At 36.1% G+C, this 24,496-nt stretch overlaps 1 pseudogene; it reads left to right on the top strand.

The window, feature by feature from the left end:
* The first annotated feature begins 12,340 nt into the window (after nt 1-12,340).
* LOC100769714 lies at nt 12,341-14,462 on the top strand (annotated as a pseudogene).
* The last annotated feature ends 10,034 nt before the right edge of the window (nt 14,463-24,496 follow it).

Here is a 24,496-nt window from a genome sequence, read left to right as displayed (position 1 = left end):
TTAGCATAAAGATACTCACCAATAATCTTTTCTTGGTTAGCTTCATAACCTTTCTTTATGCCTTGAAGCTCGGGGGTTTTACTTCCTCCCTGCATAGAACTCACCATCGTATCTGAGATAAATTTTCAAGCACAGCTGGTACTGTGGGCAAGGTGGGATACACAATAGAACAGCATGAGTGATGTGTTCCATGGTGCAGAATATTCCGCAGGCTTTTCTTATTTTTCCCCACACAATGAAGGAAGACAAGACAGTATGAATGGAAACAAACAACAGAAGTTTACAGAGTTGTGTGATCATTCCAAAATAAGGGATAAGATATGTACTTAAGAAAGGAAAGGAAATGGTCATAGAGAGGGCACTAGCTGTCCCATGAGAATTTATATGAAATGAAAAGTAATAAAGCAGGTGTTGGAGTGATGGCTCAGCAGTTAAGAGCATGGGTGCTCTTCAAGAGGATGCAGGTACAATTTCCAGCAATTGCACCACACGTCATATTTGTCTGTAACCCTGTTTCTTGGAGCCTGACACCCATGGCAAAACACTATTGCACATAAAATAAAAAAGAAATAACTTAAAGAAAGATTAGACAGCAATATTTTATTTGATTCAAATTTACTATTCACAAACTATTTTTCAAAGTTAAAATCCTTACACCTAGTGAAAAACACTAAAGAATGTATGTTCTTAAATGTTTGTTTTGTCCCCTATTTTGTGGATATTTGTCATAAATGAAGACATCAAGATCTTGGATTTATAAAAACATATTTTATTTTTATAAAAATATCAACCTGAGCTTAAAAGTTACAAAAATTGGCATATAAATGTGTGGGTGCAAGTATGGTATAGGTGCAATATCCTTGGCAGACAGAAGATGGCACCAGCTGACACAGAGTCACATAATGCTATGAGATTCAGGTACTGTGAAAAAGCAGGAATAACTCTTACCCACTGAGTTCTTGCCTGTTAACCTTCATACTAACTTTTTTTTACATGTTTCACTCACTTGAGATCTCAATATCAACAGTGAAAAATTTTAACTTTGGAGACAAAGGAATCCTTGAACTATGAAATACTGAATTTTAGGGTAAATTTTAAGTACCAAATATTTTGCAGCTTTAGGGATTTATTTATCTATGTCCTTTTCTCTGTGGTACAGACCTCAGTGTTTGCTTTGGAAATATATAAATTCAGTTTTTTCAAGAAATTTCACAAAATTAATATAGTTTACCTTGATAATTTCAAAATAACCTCCAGTCATTCCTACATATGTATAAAGTGTACATAATTGTAGTAATATAGAGTTTTAGTATTATGTATATTACATACATATATACATATATATACAAATATACATACACACACTATATATATATATATATATATATATATATATATATATATATTCCAGTGACCCTATATGTTTAATTAGGATTGTTTCTATAAGCACGTGTGCAGAATTATTTACAAGAACCTAGGTACCATATCAGCAATCACACCACTGAAAATCATCTCTCCTCCCAACCATTAACTGCTTATAGATTCTTGTGAATAGGTGGGACTTGGTGCGTGAATGTCTCCAAATGCCCAGAAACTTTTATTGTCTATAAACCCTCGGATGTCCTGGTGCCCCATTATCCCCATCTACTCCACTAGGGAATAGTGACTAATCTAATGCAGTTCAGATCTTCCTTCATTTGAAAATAACATGATACTGTTAGGAACAGCCCAAGAAACCTGAACTTTTTTCTTTTTTGACTCCACAGAAAAAGACCAGATCATGAATATTTGCAATAGTAACTTCTCCTTGGGAATTGACTCATCTGCATAAAGGTGAAATATTATGTTTTTTCCTAATTGTGTTTTCCCCATTCTATGAAGACATAATCCCTGAGTCTTTGCTTTCTTTGTCATCTGCATGTATTCCCTATGTGATGTTCCTTGCTTCCTAATTAAATTGTTACCATATAAATATACATTGCTTGGAAACATGCTCTTAAAACATTCAATGCTTAGAAATATTTAACAATGAACAGCCATTAAAATGATTAGTGTTTTTGTCTAACAGGAGAATTTTAATAAAAAAAATCATGGAGTTGGGTAAGTGGCTTAGTCATGTGCTTGCAACAGCTGTTAATCTCCTATAACTTCTGATGTAGGAGTAGGCCTCATGATTTCTACCCCACCCATATTGGTATATTTGAATGGTTTGACCTTGTCTACATAACAGAAAGCACTTAGGGCTTATGAATGCTTGCCATGTCATGACCAGAGGCCATATATCACAACACTCATCTCTATTCTCTGCTTTTTAAAGTTTCTAGAATGTTCAATGAGCTTTGGAGGATGTGGGGATGTTTACTATAGGCCTGTTTAAAGTGAGATGCAATAAAGTGCAGATCGCTAAGGAGTCAGAACAAGTTTGACTAATAGATGTTTTAATAGAAGAGTACTCACATGACAGTCAGTCCTGTGCATATGCTGGAGCATGGTCAGGTTTTATTTGTGCAGGTATACCCAAAATGGTCATCACCTCTAACAGATGTGTTATAACAGAATTGGCCTTTTCAGAGCTAAGAGCAGTAGGCCATTGAAACCCTGAAAATGTATCTATAGTATCATGCACATATTTTAAATTTCCAAATTCTGGAAAGTGAAAGACATCCATCTGCCAAACCTCATTTCTCCAAATGCCCTTAGGATTACAGCCTGCTGGCAATGGAGCTTGATTATAAAAGGAACAGGTAGGGCAGTTTCTCATTATCTCCTTGGCTTGTTGCCAAGTGATGGAGAAGTTCTTTTTCAAACCTTTGCTATTTACATGATGTTTCTTATGAAATTCTGATGCTTCTAGCATGCTTCCTATTAATAAATGATCAATCTTATCATTGTCTTGTACTAGTGGGCCTGGAAGACCCATATGGGATATGATATGAGTTATATATAATAGTCAGAATTTATAATTAGTTTAGTAGATTTTCTAGATACACAGAGAAGTATTTAAGATGGATAGATATTCTTCAAACCTTTCAAAGACCTACAGAATAAATGGCATTTAAATGGTTTGGGGATTTTCTTGACAGTGAGACACAACTGTTCCTGGCACACCAATTATGTCAGAAAGGAGGATGGGCATTGAAGAAACTAGTTATGGACTTTGCCTTCAACATGGAAAGATTAGCCATTTGGGCAAGAAACTGCTCTTGCCTGGACTGTTTGTTGCTGTATAAACTGGACATGCAGGACCCACAAGAAATTGACTGATGAACTTAATCAAGATGAACAGTCCTGAAGGGTTCCTGCTTCATGGAGAGGTCTGGCAGACACACTGTGGCCTATGTGCTGAAGATGGATGCCCCAACATTATGGAGGAACTGTGGGTGACTGTGCAGGTAGCAAGATGTCTCTGTCAATTCTAGAGTTTATATATTATCCTTCTGTGGTCTTTGATGGAGTTCAAGAAAGATAGTCACAGTTATACTTTTCTTTAGTTATCATTAAAGATGTTACCCTTGTTTTTATTTAGACAGAAAAGAGGAGATGATGGGGAGGTCCTTTTGTGTATGTTCATCTTATTGATTGTTGAATAAAATACTGTTTGGCCAATGAGGCAGCATGTTAGGTGGGACTAGGAATCTAGGAGGATTCTGGGAAATGTAAAAGTCTTGTGATAAGAAGTCTTGTGATACAGGAAGTAAGTGACATAGCAGGCAGACTCATATATAAGCAGGGACAAACAGGAATTGGTTCCTTTCCTCTTGCTCTCCCTTCTGCTTTCTGCTTTGGAGTCACCATATGATATACCGGCAAGAGAGGGTGCCAGTGGAAGGTGTCCTCGATAAGATAAGTCTCATAAAATACATAGATTTATGATAATTAAGGCTGATCTAGGAGAGAAGATATCCTAGTCATTGGGTAAGCAACATTTGTAATATTGTTACAAATATAAGTCTCTGTCTGTTACTTGGGACCTTAACGTGGCAGCAGGCAGAACTTGGGTCGCCTGGCAGAAAGTACCCATGTGGCAGAAGGGCTCCTGTGACTTGGCAGAAAGACTTATTGTTACACATGTTTACTGGCATCTTTGTCTGAGCACCCATATTTGATCATTCTTAGAACTTTGAACAGTTATAAGTCACTTATGCATTAAATGTTAACTTTGCCAATTCATTTACTATAACCAACGAATGTACTATTTTATCATACTACATTCACATTGATAGATGAATCAGCTTTACTCATCAACCAAAAAAGGCAACACATATTCACAGCATACAGAAGGACATTCTATAACACTTACCATTTTGCCTAATTAGAAAGGACCACTATAGAAAGGATTTTTTTCTTCTGTAAACAAAACAGAACATATTTTCCACAGCAACATATCCTAGACCCAAATTTTAAATTTAAGATACCTTTAAAAATATATCTTGATTTAGCTTGACTGCCCACTCAATAAAGTGTCTCTCTGTAGTTAGTTAACAATCAAAAAGATTAAGGAAAAAATTATATACATAATTTAGTTATTCTGTATATTTGCTATCCTTACACAGACAGCTCTAATGTTGTGTTATTCTATTTCTCCTTTAAGGACCTTTGTTTAGTGTCCATAAATTTTTTTTAATCTATGGCTGTCATCTTCTATTGAGGTTCTGTATTTGTTTCCATAGGAAAAAGAAAAAAAAACCTGTTAATTCCTTCCAGGCTAACATGGTTTGATCAAGCAAGATACCCAGAAATGATGGCCCAAGTGATCCAACATCCAACACAGCTTCAGGACTGCTGGCTGAGATGGACCAACCATACAATATAGCCCAGTCAGTAATTAACCATAATTATAAATTGTCTCAGGATGCTCATAAGATTACCAGAATCCTCAATCAGCAGGAAATAGTATAGAAAACTGTTTCCAGCAGCATTATTTGTAATAGCCAGAACCTGGAAGCAAACTAGATGCCCCTCAACTGAAGATTGAATAAAAAATATTGTGCATTTACAGAATAAAGTACTACTCAGCAGAAAAAAAAAAAAAACCAGTAGATTCTTGAAATTTACAGGCAAATGGATGGAACTGGAAGAAACCATCCTGAGTGAGGTAACCCAGTCACAAAAAGACAAACATGGTATGTACTCACTTATATATGGATTTTAGACTTAGAACAAAAGATTACCAGCCTACAATCCTCACCGCCAGAGAAGCTAGGAAACAAGGAGGATGCTAAGAGAGACATACATGGTCTTCCAGAGAAGGGGAAAGGGACAAAATCTCCTGAGATAATTGGGAGCATGTGGGGAGGGGAGAGGGAGTTAGGAGAAAGAGAAGGGAAAAAAAGAAGGGGAGAGGAATACATGAGGGAGTAGGAAAATTGAGTCGGGGGAAGAATAGAGGAGAGCAAGATAAAGAGATACCATAATAGAGGGAGCCATTATAGGTTTAAAGAGAAATCAGGCACTAGGGAAATGTTTAGAGATCCACAAGGATGACATCAACTAACAATCTAAGCAACAGTGTAGGGGTTACCTTAAATGCCTTTCCCGCATAGTGAAATTGATGACTATCTTATATACTATCTTAAAGCCTTCATCTAGTAGCTGATGGAAGCAGAAGCAGATACCCACAGCTAAACACCGAACTGAACTCCTGGCATCCCATTGCAGAGAGAGAGAAGTGATGAGCAAAGGGGTCAAGACCAGGCTGGAAAAACACACAGAAATAGCTGACCTAAACAAGGGGGAGCTCATGGACCCCAGACTGATATCTGGGAAACCAGCATAGGACTGATCCAGGTACCCTGAATGTGGGTGTCAGTTAGGAGGCCTGGGAAATCTATGGGGCCTCTGGCAGTGGATCAGTAGTTATCCCTAGTATACAAATGGACTTTGAAAACCCATTCCACATAGAGGGATACTCTCTCAGCCTAGACACAAGCTGGATGGCTAGGCCCTCCTCCAAATGGTGTGACAGACTTTGAAGACCCCCCCATGGCAGACCTCACCCTCCCTAGAGAGCAGAAAGGATGGGATAGGGGGATGGTGGGGGCAGGGAAGGAGTGGAGGGAGAGGGAACTGGGATTGACATGCAATATAAAATTGTTTCTAATTTAATTAAAAAAGAAAAGTATGTCCAAATTCCCAAATATTTTTTTATAAATGATTTTTTTCACTTGAAGGGTATTGATTATAAATGGTTTATGGTCATGGCTAATCTTTCTAAAGAAAAAGTGATATGATTTAGAAATAAATACTTTACATTGGTATTGATTTTGGTTTACTGACACAAATGTAATATCAATTTTGTTACACTACGTGTATAATTCTACTCTTGTTTAAGGTATTGTGTTTGTTTCCTCTTCCTGATTATTATTGTTACATGCACACACATGTGAAGACAGCTATATAAATACAACATACTGAGTTTATTTTCATTGATTGTGTATATATAGTTTCAGGGTTGACCATTAAGTTTTGGACAATTAATTATAGGGCTCATCCCTGGCAGAGGTTAAGTCTCCTTCTCTCAGCAGTCATTAGTTGCCTATAGTTCCTTGCCCAAGGGTGGGACCCAGTTAGATTTTTCTCCCTTCTATATCAGCTTGTCCACTGATGTTGCCACTGTTCAGGTCTTGTTTGTGCACCCATTTCTAAGGGACACTGTTTGAAAACTTATAATTTAACCTGGTAGTAAAAACTAAGAAAAAATTGGCAATCAGAATTTTATTTTAAGAAGCACTACAGGAAGTTCTTTGGGTTAAAAACAAATGTTCCACACAACATCAAATCTAAAGAAGAAAAAAAGAAAGAAAAAATTTCATAAAGTTTTAGGTGCGAGGCTAAAATGGTCTGCTTTCTTTGTATCTTAAGACTATTGACTGTTGTTATGGTTTGAATCTGGGATGTTCTCCACATGTTCCTGTTTTGGGAGATTGTAAAAGGAACTCTTAGAGGAAGGGCTTGGCTGAGAGAAGTGAGTCACTAAGAACAGGCATTTGAATGATACAGCTTGGTCCCTGGTACTTCACTCAAATTTTGGTTCCAATATCTAAGGAGCCTCCTCCATATGCTTCACCAACCACCATTAATTATTCATGTCCAGTCAGTCCTTCACAATGGATGAAGCCTCAAAGACCATGAGTCAAAATTAAACTTATACCCTTGAAATGGGTTTCTATCAGATATTTTGTCCTGTGACATGAAAGTAACAGATACAACTGTTATAAACAATAACAATACTGTATTATAATCTTTATAGTACATGAGGGAACTATGATAAGAATAGAAAATATATTTATACTGTTTTAAGAATCTTAAATATTATTTGAAGAATATAATGCCAATTCTGTGTAGGCTGTGAAAAATTAAAGGCCCATAGAACAATTACAAAAACATAGGACAGAATTAGAACTGAGAGGGAAAATGAGAGATGAGAGAGAGAGAGAGAGAGAGAGAGAGAGAGAGAGAATAGTAAAATCTAATCAATAGAGCCAAATGAAAGCAGGAAAGACAAAAGAAGAGTGAATTTTTTAAAGAAAGAAACACAACAAAATATATGGGATAATCAGAAGACAAAGATCTTTCTATAAGTTTTTTTTGGAAACAAGGTCTAACCTGCAACCCACACACTCACTGTGTAGGTCAGGCTGACCTCCAACTTGTGTTGATACTGTTGCCTCAGCATCCTGCAGCTACCCAGCTGCAGGCACAGAATGTGGGTCCCTACAATGGTTCTTCACTTTACTGGGTGAATTAAAAAAAGAGAATCAACTTCTTCATAGTTCTGGAAGATAAATATCTAAACTCATGGTGTCAGTAGAGTTGGCTTCATCCTGAGGTCTCTTGCCCTAAATCTTAGGTGACCATCTTTGCTTTGTATCTTCCATGGGCTTTCCTTTTGTGTATCTCTCTTCTAATGGCACATCTTTTTTTTTTTCATTTTTATAATTGCAATTAGACCAACTTTAAATTAGAAACAAGCTTCTTTTACATGTCAATCCCAGTTCCCTCTCCCTCTCCCCTTACCTCCACTGGCCCCTGTCCCAACCCTCCTCTGCTCCCCAAGGAGGGTGAGGCCCTCCATGGGGGATCCTCAAAGTCCATCGCATCATTTGGAGCAGGGCCTAGACCCTCTTCCATGTGTCTAGGCTGAGAGAGCATCCCTCTATGTGGAGTGGGCTCAAAAAGTCCATTCATATACAAGGAATAAATACTTACCCACTACCAAAGGCTCCATAGATTGCCCAGACCTCCAAACTGGCATCCTCATTCATGGGTTCTGGATCAGTCCTATGCTGGTTTCCCAGCTATCAAGTTCCCCATTGTTCAGGTAAGCTGTTTCTCTGGGTTTCTCTAGCCTGATCTTGACCCCTTTGCTCATCACTCCTCCTTCTCTGCAACTGGATTCCAGAGTTTATCTCAGTGTTTAGCTGTGGGTATCTGCTTCTGCTTCCATCAGTTACTGGATGAAGGCTCTAGGATGGCATATAAGGTATTCATCAATCTCATTATCGGAGAAGGGCATTTAAGGTAGCCTCTCCACTATTGCTTAGATTGCCAGTTTGTGTCATCCTTGTAGATCTCTGGAAATCACCCTAGTGCCAGATCTCTTTTCTTGACTGTAAGACATGTCTGCTGCTGGCATCACCAATTACTTCAGGAGGATGATGGACATCCTAAGAAACTCTTTATGCAATTTGCTAGCTATTTGGGCAAGAAACTTCTCTTGCCTGGACTGCTTGACAGTATGCTATATAAACTCGACATGCAGGATTCACAGAAAAATGACTGCTGAACTTGCCAAAGGAAGGTGGGACAGTTCTTCACAGTTTCTGTTTTATGAAAGAGTCTGCCACATAGTCTGCAACCCACAGATGAAATTGACTAACAAATTTTGCCAAACTATGTGGGACAGTCCTTCAAATTGCCTGATTCACTGGGAAATCTGCCAGATACTGTAGACATATAGGCAGAAGATGAATGCTTTAATGTAACAAAAGAACTTTGGGTAACTGTCCAGACAGCTGGGTATCTCTATCATTTCTAGAGTTTTGCAGGTTGCTTACAATACACTTCTTTACATTTACTTAGTAAATATTATATCCTTCTGGGGTCTTCGATGGAGTTGAAGACAGATATAATTGTATTTTCCTTAGTTATAATAAAAGATAAATTATATATATAACTTTATACTTACAAAGGTAGGCTATATAATATTTTCTTCAATTTTTCAAATACAAATGAACTAAATATTATAACTATAATTCTTACTTGATAAGTTTTTTTTTTTAAGTATTTGGCTGGTTTTTATTTTTAATTTGTTTAAATGCCAAAGAAAGTCTAACAGATAAGGCAGTGCACTCTGTGACTTTTAAGTTACTCACATATTAGATCTGATTAGAATTGAATTCACAGATTTATTTGTACATCTCTATGCTTATTTTAAGTATATACAAGCTGACAAGCGATTTCAAAATCACACTTTAATGACTGAGATATGACTGAAAATGCTTCTTCAAGCAGTTTCATTATGAAGTATCATAACATATACTCTTAGATTTATGTATTGCAGGGTGTTTGTTTTGTATTTTTGTATTGTATATGGGCTTTTTTAATGAGGCAGTTAATGCATCTTTAATAGTCGCAGACAAAAGAAATAAATTTCCTTGAAAACTACAATGTTATATTTGGAGGCAGCTTTGGTGAGTTTCATTGGTGGTAATTATTCACTAGAATTTTTTAACGTAACTCCCAAGAAGCAGCCTTCGGATATTCCTAACACTTTGTTCACTACATTTAGGTTCACTAATAAGCCCCAAGTAAAACAATGGAAATGTACATACCATTTTTAGTTTTTACATGATTTAAGTATATCAAGATACATAAATTTAACTTTTATGTAGGCAGACTGTTCATTTGTCCATTTTACTGTTTGTTGAAATACCATCTCTCCTACATATTCTTTACTTGACTCAAATGACATATTAACCCCAGGTCAAGATGAGGAGAGATAGACAACTAAGCTGAAAGTCTTTAATAAAATTGCAATAAATTTTATCAAATTTGAAAAAATAAAAATTAAATATCCTTAATTTTATTTTATTTTTTCATTTAATCTAATTCATTTGGTTCCATAAGCTGTGAATGTTTGCAATGTAATTACATAACAGAAATGTCTTGTAGTAATTCTTTCCCAGTTCTTGTTTGGGTTAGTTACATTCTCTCTCTCTCTACATATATATATATATATATATATATATATATATATATATATATTATTTCTTGATAAGTTTTTTATATGTAATTTTGCTATTTTAAACATAAATCGTCCTTTCTAATTAAAGAAAAAGGGGAGTGTGTGGAAATTCATTGTGCAATAGCTTTGGGGTACTGATCTTAAGGTGTGGCTCCTTATCTATGGACATGATTTCTTAAAAGGAGAGGGACAGAGGTCACACTCTTTTGGACTGTAAAAAGTGGGTCAGGAGGCATGTGTTTGGTTCCCAGCTTCATTAGTCCCAGAAGCATGAGGCCGTTTCCCCATAGCATCCCTCATTAATAAATAGATTATATATATGTATTTATAGAAATATATTTATCTTTGTGGTTCTTCTAACAGCACTGAAATGCTGCAGATATTTTTTTCTTAATAAATTTACAATGTTGCACTGGGATTTTTAGTTTTATGTTGCTTGAGGGCTATTATTCTATGGCCCAAGTCAGATAGAAATAGAAATTTTTGTGCAATATTATAAATTTATTAAGAAATACATGATCGAGAAAGACCTTCTCTCCAGTATGTCATGCGCATGAAGGAAATTTCAGAACACAGACCTGGAAACCAAATAAAAATTGTGAAAGATAAAAATATTAACTAGAAAAGGGGCTGGAGAGATGACTTAGAGTTTAAGAGCACTTGCTGCTCTTGCAGAGGACCTTGGTTCAAATCCCAGCTCCCACTGGTTAGTGCATAATCATCTGTAACTCTAGCTCCAGAGGATCTGACACATGAGAATAAATTATGAAAAACAAAATGGAAAGCAGATTTTCTTTGTTTCTGTTCTAATTATTTGTCTTATTTCTTGAAATTATAACATGATCACATGATTTCCTTTTCCCTTTCCTTTGTCAAACCCTCCCATATATCCTCTTTGTGCACTTTCAATTTCAGTCCCTTTTATATTAATTGCTGTTACACACTTATTGCATGTATATATACATATATACTCCATGGGAAATTTGCATTTTAAGATAGGCTTATATTGCAAAGGAAAGTCAATTACTAATTTAAAAAATAGTTTTGTTTATTAATGTGAATCCAGAAATTCATAGAATGTAATTCTCTATGTGTAACGAAAATGCTGGTAAGCAAATTGTGACCATGATATAATTCTGATACACAAGAGATGCAATCCAAAGTAATGTTGCATATAGCTTGGGACTGTCTATTAACATTGAGCATCCACTGATATTTGAACCTTGATAGTACAATGTGACACCTTACAAAATATGAAAAGGTATCTATTGTCAAGAGGAAAATGGGAAAAAATAAGTATTCAATGTTCTAGTAGGTACAGAGTAGGTAGAGAAACAGTCTCCGAAATGAGGAAAATTGAGTGAGAGTGTATATACCTAATATCTGAGGAAATACAAGAGGTCACACTGCCCTTCCAGCCCACCTGTAGCTGAATACCTTATATTTATATTTCTTAGAAGTAGTCATAACACATGCTGAGAAATAGTTAAGCCAGAATAAGCAAAATATGAGATTTTAAATATCAAATAAATGGTGTTCAAGACCTCCCTGTAAAGAGTGTTACTTCTTTCAAACTGCACCTTCAACTATTCCTGTGTTAAAGAAGCCATTGGTGTAACTGTTAAAAGTGAGAACCCTTTGCTATTACTGGTTAGAGGCCAGTTCAACAGTCAAAAGTCCTACTATGCACACAAAGAGAGACACTAATGGACCCTGTACCCAAAACATCCTGAATAGAATCACATAAGCACGTTAGATCAAATGAGAACAGTTTGGGGCAATGACTTCATAACAATGATGGTCAACATTCCCCCTACTCATACTCTTAAAAATAGCTCAGGCTGTCAGAATTTCCTCAGTTCAGGAAGACCCTTTCTGATTTGTCAGTTCAGTTGATGGAGGCAGGGATTGAGGTGGTGGCCCAAATGGCAGTGACAGAGCCCAAAATGGAGGAAGAGAGCTGTGTGTCCTGTGTGCCATGCAGCAATGGAGCTCTAGGTCCAAAAGGTGAAGGAGAACAACCTATTCAGAATGAGAAGAGGAAGGAGAAAAACATAAGAAGAGGAAGCAATCTCTTTGAGCCACATATAAATCCATGCATTACAGGCTGGAAGACTTGGAAGCATGGTATTTGTAGTCCATCTGGATTGTAAAGTTGGCTTTAGGAAACTGAGGAAGTATTTAGTATAGCTGGTGTGGTGCTCTGAGATGAAATTCTGAATGACAAAGATGGGAAATGTCATGGAATAGGCACTGTGACTTTTGCACAATCAACTGAAGCTGTGCAAAGTATATCTGTGTTTAATAACTATCTGTTGTTTGATAGACCAATGCACATCAAAATGGAGGAGAGGGCCTTACCAAATGGAGAGTTTTCCATCCTGAATGACCATAGCATAGAATGTTGGTATTGGCATGGGTTTCGACCTGGAAGGAAGCCTATTGATGTCAACCACCTGAACAAAGGCATTGGAATGGGAAACCTAGGGCCTTCAGGAATGGGAATGGAAGGCATAGGATTTGGAATAAATAAAATCGGAGGCATGGAAGGTAGTCTAGGAAACATGAGGCAATTTGGGTCTGGGATGAACATGGACCAAATAAATGAAATCCTCAGTAATGCACTGATGAGATGAGATCATTTCAAAGCAGGGAGGAGGTGGAGCTGGAGGCAGTGTCCCAGGGATTGAGAGGATGGACCCTGGTATTGACCTCATTGGTGGTGCTGGCATGAAGCACATGAGTGCAAGCCTAGGCTGTGCATGGATCAAGTAGACTCTGAGATTGAGCATATGGGCCTGGCCATGGACTGCATGGGCTCAGTTGAGCATATCTACCAAGTATGTCTTGAGCACATGGTCTCCAGTATTGAGCATGAATCAGACCATGTAGTGAATTGGCTCTGGCATGGAGCACTTGGGTGCCAGCGTGGCTGCACCCACTGACTGAATGGGCCAAAATATTAAGCACATGGACTCTGGTGTAGAGAGCACATACTATTGGGCATATGGGTTATAACACATTAATTATAACACAATTAATAAATGACCCAGAGACAGATAATTGGGGTTCAAGCTTCAAGCTGAAGATCAGAAAAGCAAAACAGGCAGCCACTTGCTCTTAACTCTACCAATGCTCAGACCAAAAGGGCAATCCTAAGACTGCTCCCAACCTAACTGCTCCTCAGATTCACTCAGACTGCCATGCTCTCTCCTCAGTGTGGTTTGAGACTAACTCTTGGACTGAATGCCTCTACCTTTTATACCTCTCAAATCCTGGCATCAAAGGTATGAGTTCTGATTTACTCTCCAGTAACCCAGGGTGGTTTTGGAATCAAACATTCATCTCCTTTTCTCCTGAGTCCTGGGATTAAAAACATATGCCACAAATATCTATTTTCTATAGCTATCTAGTGTGTCTGGCTTTGCAAATTGATATCTGGTGGCTTTATTAGAGCATAAACTGGCATGGGTGCCAGTCTGGAGCACATAGGGCCTGTGATAGATCATACAGGCACCAGCCTGGAAGACCTAGAAGCCAATAGTATGGAGCCTGTCGACTTGCAACAATTGGGCTCCAACAGTCTGGAGTGTATAGGCCCTGTTATGGGCATGTCATTGGGCGCTTGTAGGGAGAAATGCTGACCACACCAAGATGGCGTGGTCAGAAAGACATAGGAAGGCTTTAAATATCAGGGACGAGTGCATGTGGCCCTCTTTTCACTCTCCGGCCTGGCTGAACAGGACTGGCTCTGTCACCTGTGAGTATTTTCTTAATAAACTATCTGTGGTCAATCTAGTTCTGACTCCATTACATTCCACTTTAGGCGCTGGCATTGAGAGAATCAGCCTGGCCATGGGTGGCGCTGGAGGTGCTAGCTTTGACAGAGCCACTGAGATGGAGCAGGGCAACTTAAGGAAGCTTCACGGGTTCCTTTGGCAGAACTAGAGGCCTTGCACCTGGAGTAGCCAGGAAGGCCTGCTAGATATTTGTAAGAAATCTCCCATTTGATTTTACATGGAAGATGATAAAGGACAAATTCAAAGAATGTGGTCATGTGGTGTATGCCAGCATCAAGATGGAGAATAGAAAGTCCAAGTGGTGGGGTGTGGTTAAGTTTGGGTCTCCAGAAGTGGCTGATAGAGCATGCCAAATGGCAATTGGTATGAAGCTGACTGACTGAGAGACTGATGTTTGAATCGATAGAAATGCTTAAGTGGTTACCCATTTTAAATGTCAATACCAGATCTCTGAATTTGTATTTTTTTCTAGTTAACCATTTTAACTTGTTGGATGCATGTACAAAGATTTTTAAAATATATAGTTGTTTTTTGGGGGTAATTTGAATTATTTTTTAATGAGTAGGACTCCATTGAACTATATTGAGATTGCAACACGTGCATTTATTTTTGTAGTTGTAGCACCTTGTTGACATCCAATATGACTTTGATAATAAATGCCAATTCCTGAAGGAAAAAAAAAACTGGAACTAAGGGATGGAAAGATAGCTTAATAGTTAAGAAAAGCAAGCCGGGCGTTGGTGGCGCACGCACGCCTTTAATCCCGGCACTCTGGAGGCAGAGGCAGGCGGATCTCTGTGAGTTCGAGGCCAGCCTGGTCTCCAGAGCGAGTGCCAGGATAGGCTCCAAAGCTACACAGAGAAACCCTGTCTCGGAAAAAAAAAAAAAAGCAAAAAAAGTAGCTGCTCTGCCAGAGGACGCAAGTCTCAGCATTCATATAACAGTTTACCACTGTATATAACTCCAGTTCCTCTGTCTCCAACACCCTCACATGGAAATATGTGCAGGTAAAACACCAGTGCATATAAAACACAAATAATTACATCATACAAAACTGGGCATTCCTATGCTAGGGATAAGTACTGATCTACTACAAGGAGCCCCATAGAGGGATACTCCCTGAGCCTAGATACATGGGGGAGGGCCTAGGCCCTATTCTAAAGGATATGCCAGACTCTGAAGATGCCCCATGGAAGGCCTCACCCTCTCTGGGGAGCAGAAAGGGTATGGGATAGGTAGGGTGTTAGTTGGGGGTGGGGCAGGGAATGAGGGGAGGGAGAGGGAACTGGGATTGACATGTAAAACAATCTAGTTTCTAATTTAAATAAAGATGATGAAAAAAAGAAAAAACTGGGCATATCTGATAAAACTAACCTATAATGTTGGAGACTGAATAAAATAATACCACAATTCTAAATACTATTCATAATTCACTGTAAATTTTGTCCTACATAATATAAAATAAAAATTTTTTAAGAACAAAAGTGCATTCTTTTGTTGAGTGACATCTAGGTTGTGTATGTTATAACTTACCAAATATAAAGAATGAGCTTTTTGTGATTGGGTTACCTCCCTCAGAATGGTTTCTTTGAGTTCCATCCATTTTCCTGCAAATTTCAAGATTCACTCACTCATATGTGGATTTTAAACATAGAGTAAAGGATTACCAGCCTACAATACACGCTCCCAGAGAAACTAGTAAACAAGGAGAACCCTAAAAGTGTCAAACTTTGTCCCCTGGAGAAGGGGAAAGGGACACGATCCCCTGAGCAAATTGAGAGCATGGGAAGAGGGCAGAGGGAGCTACAAGAATGAGAAGGGAAGAAAAGGAAGGATGCAGAGGTCATGAGGGAGCAGAAAGGTTGAGCCAGGTGTAGATTAGAAGAAAGGATATGTGATAGGTAGGGTTTTAGTTGGGGGGGATGGTAGGGGAGAAGGGGAGAGAGAAGGGAACTGGGATTGTCATGTAATTCAATCGTGTTTGTAACTCAAATAAAATAAAAAAAAGAATGCACTTTTGTCAAGTGTTGTCCTGAAATTTGAATTATTTGAAATGTTACAGTAGGAATTTCATTAAAATCATACAGCAATTATATGGTGAATTAATACTGTGTCTTCTAATACCAAAACTTCTACTGTGATTTCCATCAGTATTATCCTTGAGAGTTAATAAGCAAGATCTGAAATAATTTTATATTAAATATGTTTAATCCTATTCAATGTACATGTTCCTGGAAATGAAAACTGTGATTCATCTTTTAATGTAATATATTAAAATACATTTATCATTATTAAATAAAATATTTAACAGATTATCAAATATTATATTAAAATTAAATATTAAACTTTTGCTATTGTGAATATTAAAAGAAATTGTTCAGTTTCCCAAATCAATGTAATTTCTAGGGAGCTTTCCCCATTTCATGTTCACATAAATATTGACTCATTGTATATTTTAAAGGAGTCTCTACAAAAGTTTTGTTGTGGTCTGGCAAATGTGGGAAGATACATCACACATATATTTTATATCAGATAGAAGAAGATGTTCTCTAAGTGTTAACTTTATAAAAAAATAACAATATGTTGCCAGGTTCAATAGCAATTTATTGGCTATTATCATTTGTTTGAAGTAGTGTGCTAAAAATGAGAAATCTCCGATATTAGAATCCATACTTCAGTTGATTCAAGGAAAAATGGTTTCTTCCTTGTTGATACTATAATTTATTCTGCATCAAAAACACAATCTTATTTTAAGCAGGGTTTCTTAATACTCTGTATATTCAATTTTATATGAGAAAAATTTTTCTATGTTTCATAGAAGAATAGCGTTTTCACCATTATTTGCATGAGTTGCACTGGTACAGAGATATACTCACTCATATGTTTTCAAGCATCATCATGATGCATAAACTATATTTTATTATCAGTGTGTATAAACTTCCTCCATGGAATATGCAACACAGCAGTACTTGAGGGTTTTCATGCAATATAACAAAATATGACATTGAGCTCAATTAACTACATAAGTATCATACATCAGGAACAATATAATCTCAAATACACACACACCCTTTATGTCTGACATATTTTTAAAATATTTATTTGGAAGGTGAGTAGAGTAAAACAAAATTGCTTACACACAGAGGTTTAAATGAGTAAAGCCATGTGTCTGAGGATTACTTATATACAAAGTAGGAGAAATTATCTGCTGACAAGAATTAAAAAAATCATGTCCATATCTGAACATTCCAGTGCTCATAACGAGGTGAATACAGAGTCATCTGTGGGACTCATTAAACCTGAATCTGATATATTAATACTCAATTTATACTTTTTATAAGCAAGAAATTTTTTTGGACCTGGAAAATAATTTTAGTGAGACCTATTTATTGAATTTTTTAATATTAAAATGGGAATTAACATATCTTAGATCTTGGTCATGTATAAATCAGGAAATATGACCAGTTGTCCTTGCTGTTCTTGAGAAATTTCATGCTGTCTGTGTTCTTTCATGCATACAATGTCACCAAACTAGCTTGTTATAATCACAGGATTAGAAGTCAGTGGAGAATAAAGTTCCTGTGTTGTTCTCCTTGACATACTCAGGAACATTATTCTCCATTGAATTCTTACCCCATGTGTTTAAACAAAGCACTGCTAGACACATGCAAATTTTGGCAATCAGACTTCTGAAAATTAAAAACAAACAAAGAACTAAATAAAACACTGAGTGAAAGCGGGCTTTTACACATTGTGCAATCTAAAAGCCTTTGCACTCATCTTCAGTTCATCATTTCACTGACAAGCGAAAAACTCTGGTCTTTGCTCCAGAAGAAACAGTATCTTCTAGAAGATGAAGGTTCTTCTGCTCACTGCTCTAGCCTGTTTGGTGTCTGCCACCGAGGAACCCTTACTGGTACAAGGATGGACTTTCATGGGGTTATGCAGGGGCAAAAGTGGCTGTGGTGAATTTGTCACTTTTTGACTTGACAGTCAATGTGATTCTATGAAAGTATTGGTGCTTCCCCCCCCCCACTTTTTTGTATTTAATATAGTCTCATGTCTTCAAAATTATTTGTTTTAGTTTTAAGGTTATAATTACCTCATTTGCCCTTCCTATATTGCCTGATTTCATTTTTCATGTGTAAACGGTGTGAAAAATCACCTTTTAAAAAATGACATGCTTTTTCTTAATTTTTATATACACATTAGCAAAATTAAACATATGTTCACAGTTTCAACTTAATACATGGTTGAATAAAATATTTTACTGTCCTATAAGAATTCAGGGATGAATTTTGATAACTATAACAGAAAATATAAAACAGTCTAATACCTACATGGAAAACATTGCATACGATGTATTTGAGGCATGGATCTCTGTATATTTTATAGTCATCCTGCTATGGATAATGTGGAAAATATTGACATGAATTATAATCCAGTTATGTATTCCACAAAAATACTTGATTATTTTTTGAAATATGCATGCGTGTGTGTGTGTGTGTGTGTGTGTGTGTGTGTGTGTGTGTGTGTGTGTTAGTGTCCATGATCCCGGGTTCACAAACTCTATCATATGTGTCCAAATCAGAAGCAAATCCACTCAAAGGCATAGTTTTAATTTTAACTCCTTCCTCCTTGGATAACAGCGATTTCTCCATGGAAAATCAATCCTATTGCTTTGTCATGCAAAGACATTTTATCATCTCTAAAAGCATTGGATGCATTTTGTATGTAGATTTTATTGTTTTCTTTTAGATTCTTTATTTGCATTGAAGTTGCTTTATAATAGAACCTGTAGTCTATGTTTAATACTTTTTCCTCAATCATATTTCCCATGATATGAAACTACTATCTTTTATTAAGTAAATGTATATATGTTTTCAAATAATATGTCTCACACTTTTAATGTAGAAGTAGAAATACACAATGCTGTTATCACATTGTATACGTGATAAAATTTTATATCACAATATAAAAATTCTATTTCTTTAATTGAAAATCTATAATTTACTTAGTTTTTCTAACCATTGTTCTATCTTAAAATTTTACTAATTTTGTCACTTTATGTGTGTGGGTGTTTGGTCTTCATGTTGCATTATGTATTTGCAGCACTCATAAAGGCCATAAGATATCCCTCTGAAATGAAGTTACAGGAGGTTGTGTGCCAACATGTGAGTGCTGGGTCCCAAAACCAGGTCCTCTGGCTAATAAATTTATTCATATTAATTTTTAGTTTTCAGGGTATTTTAACACCATCTGTCTAGCATCCAAATATGTGAGTGTGGTGGAAGAAAACAGTGACAAGAGGATATTGATGCGTGAAGTAAAGTATTTTAAGGATTACACGCTCATGAGCTTGACCTTCTATATTAGGTAACAAAAGTTCATTCAAGTAGAAGAAATGATTTATTGAAATGGGACTCAAAGCGTTTCGAATATATTTCAGAAATGTGCAGATAATGTGGCTATACTAATAATTCAAGGAAGGCTGGATTTGAGAGTGACTGCATCTAAAACTATTAAAATTTGGCATTCATAGCTTGATGCTTTAATTTTTCTTTCTATTAAAATAGTGAAAATACAAACTCAGGGAGTAAAAAAATACGCTGTGGAAAGAAATCAATATTTACTGAAAGTAAAATATTGATAAATGTGATATGGGCTAGCCTTGTGGTGCAACAGCAGCATGTCTGACTCAAATAAAGGTGAATAAAAGTAAAGGAAAATCTGAGATAGTATATATTAAAAAAAAAAACAGTGTTCATACCTTCACCATGAAAAAAGCCTTTTGATAACCATCCAGATAGCATCGGTGTATTCACTGGCTTCACTTTTGTGTAGTGGGAAGTCCTGGCAATTACGGGCCTGAAGCCCATTTCATGTACACATCCCATATGTACAGAAAATTGGTCCACACTCAAAGGGAATCACCAATTAAAAACTCTACTAAGGAAAATATTTATAAATCCTAGAATAGCAAGACAGAAGACAGGGACATGACCATGACCATTTCTCACTTTCAGCAAGTTTATTCTTCTAGAGGTAGAAAAACACATGGGATGATAAATGTTAAATAATGAGTGATATTTTTCTATGTTGTGCTTAGGAAAAATGGGAAGTGCCAGCTACACACAGTTTGGGCAGATAAACCCAGATATAAGATTTGCTTTAGAAAATGTGAGTATCTCTGAGTACTCATGAGGTTATTTATGTTTTCTATAACCAATTCAATCGTTATCAGGAGCATCTTTTGTGTATAACTGTTCCATTGTGGCCCATGTTATAGGGAATTTCACTGTTGTAGATTGCAAAAATAGGGGCTCTAAGAACATCATTGGAACCTGGCTGTTGCGTGATGCCAATCGTGTTTTCCCGCAAATATACTATTACCCTCAGCCAGAGGGGGGCAGAAGAAGACGTGAGTAAAATTTTCATTATCAACATTCTATACCATGAAGAAAAAAATGCACTGATGAATGTTATTATGTGGTTTGAAAACAAACAAAAACCCAAATAAATGAATATTCGTTTTACTCATTAAAATTGGTCAAGTATAGGCATGTTTATGAATTTTTATTTTATGATGAAAGTTAAGGGGATGGTTCCCTGACTCAATATTTTAATACAAAAATGGCAATGTATTTGCAGTTTCCTAACAATAGTTGGATTATTATGAAAGAATTGTTTGATAATCATGTTTTAGAAATAATAGAATTAAAAATAAATAACAGCTACATAAAGTAACATACAGAGTCTAAGAGTTATACTTTTGAATAAATATATATTAAATTTATCTTATGAGTTATTATTGCATATAATACATGATACAATTTATTTATATAATTATATAATGAATATAAATAAGCATATGATGACAATCAGTGAAAAAAAGGCATGACTTTGAAAGAGGTTGTTGAGAGTTATACACTACAATTGTAAAGAGGAAAGGGAATTGGTGAAATGATATAACTATATTATAATCCCAAAATAAACAATAAAAAAGTAAATCGGGGAATCTATCATGTACTAATGAAGGATAAATTATTTCTTCCCAGGCCCAAGTGAATTTTATATTTCAATACCTTTTTTCTCGAATACCACCAACCTACTTATAGCCTACTTTCTTAATGATTTGGGGAACATGCAGAGGCTGACTGCAGCGCTGGGTATGTAAATCTCACATGGAAGAAAACTTTTTTTCTGTTTTTTACTTGCAACATATTTGCATCCCTGCATTTTGTGGCATGATTCATGGATGTAGGAAGGTGTTCACTTATGTGTTTTGTGAAATTTTGTTGAATTTGTTGAATTGTACAGGAAAATAATTTAATATTCTTGATTTTTAAAACATAATCTTATATATAATGGGATGGAAATTTATTTATTTACTTTTCCACATAAAGAATGTTTGACCTGACTTCAGAGTTATTTGTCTGACTGGCATCATCATTATGGAGGGTGGGGTGAGGTAGCAGGGTTTACCAACTGATGACAATTTGTTGAATTCAGATTTTAAGTATGATTATAATGAACACCTCTCCTCTTGTTTCCTCTATGAAACGCAGCAAGGGGAACAAATATCATTGAAAAAATGTGGAAAGACTATGTAAAGCTGATGCGTCAGCTCAACATCCCTATTGAAAATATTATAAATGTATATGAAGCAGGTAAGCCAGTTTCTGTAAGCAGATATGAAATTAGAACAAATCACAAAGATTCTTCTTTTCATCTCAGCAATGTAAAAATCATTTCGGAAAACATGAAGGACATCCAATAATATTTTTAAATTTTGTCCTTTTCTGTTGCACCTCACAGATGCATGCCCTAAATGGGAACATTGATCCCGTGAGTAGAAACATGGTATTATACGGTATTCTTGACTCATTGAAATATAATTTTGAGGTTGATTCAGTTATGTAAACACAATTTGTAGCTGTCACTCAGGAGCTTCTGTTATCAAAAATCATTACTGACTTCATGTATAATCGAATGCATTGATTTCACATATTTCAAGATTGTTTTCAATAAAGTACCTAATGTGCATCATGCAGTGGATTCTACCAAGAGCTGAAATAGTGTCTGCCTTCATCACTCCATCATGAGCGGGAATAGTTTGTGAATTTCAAAATGTAGCAGCCAGAAATTTATAAATTCCCAGGGATATCAGGTATTTTTTGTGTTATTTATTTTTCAGAAAATTTCCAAAGGTATGTGAAATGAGTCCACGATATACAGTGTCCCTGAGATGATGGACTCTCATATGTATAAGTCTGAAGTGACTTTATTACAAATCATGGTAGAGTTGTTTTACAAAAGGCAATCAAGCATATACATTGATATATATATATATATATTCATATAACAGTTTTTATTGAAAATAATATTTTTATTACTAAATTGAGAAATTGTTTCACAAAATATGCTCACACATAAATGCATGCACACCAATCAATTGAAAAAGAGCAGGACATGTGGGGGGATGTGGGGGGAGGGAAAACAATATAATTATATTATACTATTGAAAATAAAAGAAAAAACTATTGTCCACACTCACTATAAAGGCTTGAAGCTTCAGTTGTCTGACATCCATCCTGTCACTAGATAGAGAATGGTGGCGACCATGCTTGTAACCATGGCCATGGCTCAGAGACCACAGCTCAGAGCCCACAGCTCAGAGTCACCATCAGGTGCAGGGAGATTGTGTCTTATGAATAGGGTGTAGGGTCATGAAAGAATCAACCTCTAACCCACTTAAATGTTTGCAGATACATATATATGCATGCAAACAACAGACATGGTTTAATGCACACACATACCGGAGTCAGGGTGTCATCACTACATAGGTGATGCTGTTTACGGAGGAGGCATACCCATCGCTATGAGGAAATTCTGACAATTTCATCACTTTTTTGAAAAATGTCATTGCAAATAGGTTTTTTTTAAATGAAATATATTCTTTTTACAGTGTCCCCTCCCAAAACTCTTCCCAGATCCTTCCCACCTCTCCACCTACCCAAATTCACACACTTTTTGTTTCTTTCTCATTAGAATACAAATTAATGTTTTAATAAATAAATAAAAAACCCATACACCACAGTGCTTTGTTGTTTTGAGTTGTTATTAGAAACACATTATTTTTGTTGAGGGAAAATGACAACATGCATTAGCTGTGGTTACTAGAAAATGGGTGCTTGAAAGGGGATCTCATGGAGTCCCCTCTACCCATTGTCAGGAATAGAAGCATCATCCCTACTCCTGTGTCACTCATTCATGAAGTAATAATGTGCACTGACACTTCAAGATTTTTTCCATACTGGTTTTGATTTAAAATAGTATTTCAATATACAAGATACTTCAGGCAAATAAAGAGCCCTGAGAGTGGAAGGCATAAGGGATGAGATCTCTCAGTGGTTACCTGGTACCAGAAGATCAGACCTGAAATCATATATACACAAATAACATGAAACAAACTCAGCATGTATGTTTTATATTTTTAAACAGACATATGATTATATATGTAGCAGTAATAATTAAAGAAGTATGTGAATTTGAAAAAGGTGTTTAGGAGAGTATGAGAGGTTAGAAAGAGAAGAGCGTGGTGTACAATGATGTAACTATTTGAATATATTATATAATTTTATAAAGCATACTTATATTTTATATATGTATTTTATGTTACATCTTATATTTTACACAATACATTTATATTTGTCTAAATAACAGATTATTATTTATGTAAAATATATAGTATATTTATAGTTTGATATTTATATGTTAACAAATATATTAAATATGTTATATATGTATATATGACATATAATGGTACTGTGGTGGTTTGATTAGGAATGGCCCTCAAAAGGCTCATGAATTAGGGATTGATGCTGCATGAGAGGGATTAGAAAGTTGGTACATGTGACCTTGTTGGAGGAAGTATGTCACTGAGGGGGTGTTTTGGGGTTCCAAATGTGCAAGCCATGCTGTGTCTCTAGTTGCTGCCTGATTAACAGGATGTACAATTCTCAGCTCTTGCTCCAGCAATATGCCTGCAAGTGACCATGCTTCCCACCATGCTGATAATAGACTAAACCTCTGAAACTGCAAGCAAGTCCCAATTAAATGCTTTACTTTATGAGATTTGGTATGGTCATGGTCTTCACAGCAATAAAACATTGAATAAAACATGTGCCACAAGTGTTTCTCCTTAGAATTAAAAGATGCTAATAAAACAAAAGGAGGAAAGGGTTTTTATAGTTTGTTAGTTAGAGGAAGTTGTCAAAGTGAATTAAGCTGAAATGGAGAGTCTCCAAAATTCAAGAAATCAAAAATGTGTATCACAAGTGAAACAATTTTTGAGGTAGCAATCTTGTGACCTTGAAGGCATTAAAATGTCCAGATAGCTGTAGTGTATGGATGTGCCTAAATATCTGAGTGTAGCTCTAAGAATCCT

This window comes from Cricetulus griseus, chromosome 8, assembly GCF_003668045.3.
Source record: "Cricetulus griseus strain 17A/GY chromosome 8, alternate assembly CriGri-PICRH-1.0, whole genome shotgun sequence".
NCBI lineage: Eukaryota > Metazoa > Chordata > Mammalia > Rodentia > Cricetidae > Cricetulus > Cricetulus griseus.
This window is presented reverse-complemented; position numbering and strand designations above follow the sequence as displayed.